The 3,962-nt window shown below is 39.2% G+C and overlaps 1 pseudogene across 1 annotated transcript; it reads left to right on the forward strand.

Annotated features, from left to right (window-relative positions):
- Positions 1-283: 283 nt before the first annotated feature.
- Positions 284-1,391, forward strand: LOC309813144 (CCA tRNA nucleotidyltransferase 1, mitochondrial-like; annotated as a pseudogene). Its single transcript has one exon. The product of its transcript is annotated as a CCA tRNA nucleotidyltransferase 1, mitochondrial-like (transcript).
- The last annotated feature ends 2,571 nt before the right edge of the window (positions 1,392-3,962 follow it).

A 3,962-nucleotide genomic window follows, 5' to 3' on the forward strand; every position in this document is an offset into this window, starting at 1 on the left:
GGGGAAGGGTAAGCTGTGACAAAGTGAGAGAGTGGCATGGACATATATACACTACCGAACGTAAAATAGATAGCTAGTGGGAAGCAGCCGCATAGCACAGGGAGATCAGCTCGGTGCTCTGTGACCACCTAGAGGGGTGGAATAGGGAGGGTGGGAGGGAGGGAGATGCAAGAGGGAAGAGATATGGGAACATATGTATATGTATAACTGATAAGGAGAAACGAACACACCATTGTAAAGCAATTATACTCCAATAAAGATGTTAAAAAAAAAAAGAAATCAGATGTTCAAATTTGGAAAAAAAAAAAAAAAAGAGCACGGTACGATCACCGTCAGGCTTCATGAAGAAAATTTTAAGTTACTACGGATTGACGTTGCCACTGAGGGAAGACATGCTGAGGTCGAATTCACAACTGAGTGGCAGAAAGATGCCGAACGCAGAGATCTCACTATAAATTCTATGTTTTTAGGTTTTGATGGTACTGTATTTGACTACTTTAATGGTTATGAAGATTTAAAAAAATAAGAAAGTTAGATTTGTTGGACAAGCTAGACAGAGGATAAAAAAAGATTATCTTTGGTTTAAGATATTTCAGGTTTTATAGGAAAATTGTAGACACACCTGGTGACCACGATCCTGAGACTTTGGAAGCCACTGCAGAAAATGCAAAAGGCTTGGCTGGAATATCAGGAGAGAGGATTTGGGTGGACCTGAAAAAAATTCTTACTGGTAACCATGTAAATCATTTGATTCACCTCATCTATGATCTTGGTGTGGCTCCTTACATAGGCTTATCTGCTAATGAAAGTTTAGAAGAATTTAACAAAGTCAGTAAAAGTGTTGAAGGTTTTTCACCAAAGCCAATGACTCTCTTGACCTCACTGTTCAAAGTACAAGGTGACGTCACAAAATTGGATCGGAGGTTGAAGATTTCAAAAAAAGAGAAGAATCTTGGTTTATTTATAGTTAAAAACAGGAAAGATTTAATTAAAGCAACAGATAGTTCAGAACCATTGAAACCCTATCAAGACTTCATTATAGATTCTAGAGAATCTGATGCAACTGCTCGTGTGTGTGAACTCCTCAAATACCAAGGAGGGCACGGTCTTCTGAAGGAGATGCAGCAGTGGTCATTCCTCCATTTCCTATAAGTGGCCATGACAACAGAAAAGTGAGCATTTCTTCTGGAAAAGAAATTGGGACTCTCTTACAGCAGTTGCGAGAACAGTGGAAGAAAAGTGGTTACCAAATGGAAAAAGATAAACTGCTAAGTTACATAAAGAAGACCTAAAATTGATGAGAGCTGGCTACTAAAAAGCAGAAGATTTTTGCTAGTCATAGCATCTTTGTGTGCTACGGGCAAATAGCAATTTTGGACCTTGATAAAACAATTTTGAAAAGCATATTTGTATTAAAGCCCTGCTAAGAGAAAGTGTGACAAACAAACCCTCAGTATATTAACAGAGACTGTGTTGCAAGAAAGGGAGCCTCAGAAACGACTGCACACAGGTCAGTAATTAAATGTATTATAAAATAATCCACTGAAATATTTAAATACTATTAAGATATATATTTGGACCCAACACTGTAGAATTCCTACTATGCTATATAGGAAGTATGCAGATTTAGCTATTTGAGATCTGGTTTTGTCATGTATAAAAAGACTTTAAAAAGAAAAAAAAAAGAATGTAAGTACCCACTTTTTACAATGAAAATAACAGTTCACATTTTTAGTAGTGCCTGCTTTATGGTCAACATCCTGAGCTGATCCATGAAGGAATGAATGACAGGAATTTGATGGGAAGAGGTGTGAGCATACAAAAGGTACAAGAATCAGCTTAAAGCCACACTCACAGGGAAAAAGAGCATGAAATTCATCTAAGCAACAACAAGATTGTTTCATTTCGACACTTACTGAGTATCTCCTATGTGTCTGGCACTGTTGGGTACAGCAGAAACAATATTAAGAACTGATGATCCTGTCTGAGGAATTCACAGTCTCAGGAAAGAGAAAGGTTAAAAGATGACTAAAATAGTACAGCAGGTCTGGGTGTTAGAGATGGCTATTGTGCCCCATTATAGGTGCATACTTATTTCAACCAATCATGTGGCTGCCCAGAATAAAAGACTACTTTTCCCAGCCTCCAGTGCTCCTAGGTATGGCCATATGACTAAAATTCTGGCCAAGTAGAATTGCCATGTGTGTCTTCTGGGAAGCATTCCCATTGGCTAGACCTTAGTTATTCATCATCCCTCTCATCCAAGGTCATGAAGACCTGCTAATTCTATCTCAATTAATTCTAATCTAATTCTGTCTCTGTCATTTTTTTCCCCTTTGCTCCTCCTCTAAATCCCTTCTGCTCTGGTCAAGGCCTCTTGTCTAGACGATTACACAAACCTCATGACTGGCATCCCTGCCTCTAGTTTTGCCTGGACCTCCCAGTCCTGCAATAAATCTCTTCTTCACACCCTAAGGATAATGAACATTTTAGAACCTAAATCTGGTCATGTTCTTTCCTCACCAAAACCCCGACAAAGTTTCCTCATTATTCTCAATTTGAAGTTCAAAATCCTAACAAGACAATTCATTCTGATCTCTGTCTATGGTTCAACCCTCCCCACTGCTACAAGGTTGAGTAAACATGTACAAATATGGCACATAGAGCCTTTACTTCCTACATCTGGCTTAGTTTCATCCCCACTACCTGCCAGTCCCTACAAACCCCAGGTTCTACATACCAATCCCATTAGATCATTGTGTTTCTTAACTACCTTGTCCTTGTCATACTTCTGAGCCTTTGTTAGGTGTTGTTTTCTTTTCAATTCCCCTCCTCTGCTTATTGAATCCCTATGAATCTACCCTTTAAGACCAACCTCAAGTGGTACCTCATCTCCGAAGCCTTTCCTAATGTCCTCTCCTCACCTTCTCTACCCTCATATGGAAAGACAGTTGTTCCTCTAGTTTTATCCTACATGTCTCTGTTATAGCATGTATGACATTATACTATAGTTAGTTTACCTCTCTGTGTCACTGGCCAGATCTTGAGCTCTTTGGGTCCAAAGTTTATGTCTTAATCATCTTCTATCTCCATAGTGAAGATTCAAGATATTGACCTGGCTCAATAAATATTTGTTGAGTGAAACAAACTTGGAAAGTTTAGCAAACCATGGAACAGTTAACACACCTGATGTACCTTTTCCTTTTCCAAGCCTTAAATCAAACATCCTGAGTTGTGTTATACAAATAATAACAGGTTTAATCTTGTGTTTTGCTAAAGTGCTGTGTCGTGGACTTCGGTTAAGTGTTTTGTCCATAGCTTTGTTTCCTTAAGCTAGTTCATTTAAGAACTTGCCGTTCTCTGGCCTAAGAAGGAGTATCAGCCATTCTGCAACAGATTGCAAGATTAAGTGCATGGGCATGGTTTGATCAAGTCTCCATGATGACATTCTACAAAGAAGGCATTCTTGGATAAGATCAATTGGGAATAGGATTGCAAGGCAGGCATGGTTCTGGAAGCTTCCTTCTCTCTTGGACAGTAAAAGAGGGATGATTTGAAAAAATAAAATAGCCGATCATTTGAAGGTATGACATCTTTGTCTCACTCCCAGGAACAGTGAGGTGATTAAATTAGTTCCTTTTTCTTTTTCACCTGCAGTGCTCTGAAAAGTGGCCCTGACCTTGAATTGCCCATCATCCATATGCCTTAGGAGTTCACACCTGTAATGTTCTCATTATACCATAAGCTCTTCCATGCAGGGGAATGGACAGAGAAACAACTTCATTAGCAAGAGAAAATTGGAATTGGACCCAGAATCATTTAAGCAATGGAAATTTAGGCAGTATAATCACATACCCCCCAATTCACCATTCCACACACACCCTGCCTCACCCCATCAAGGGCCTTTAGGGTTTTTTTGATGATTGGTCTTTGGTGCCCTGCCTACATCAACTGATCTATGA

This window comes from Mesoplodon mirus, assembly GCF_964341445.2.
Source record: "Mesoplodon mirus genome assembly, chromosome: 12".
In the NCBI taxonomy this organism is placed as follows: Eukaryota; Metazoa; Chordata; class Mammalia; order Artiodactyla; family Ziphiidae; genus Mesoplodon; species Mesoplodon mirus.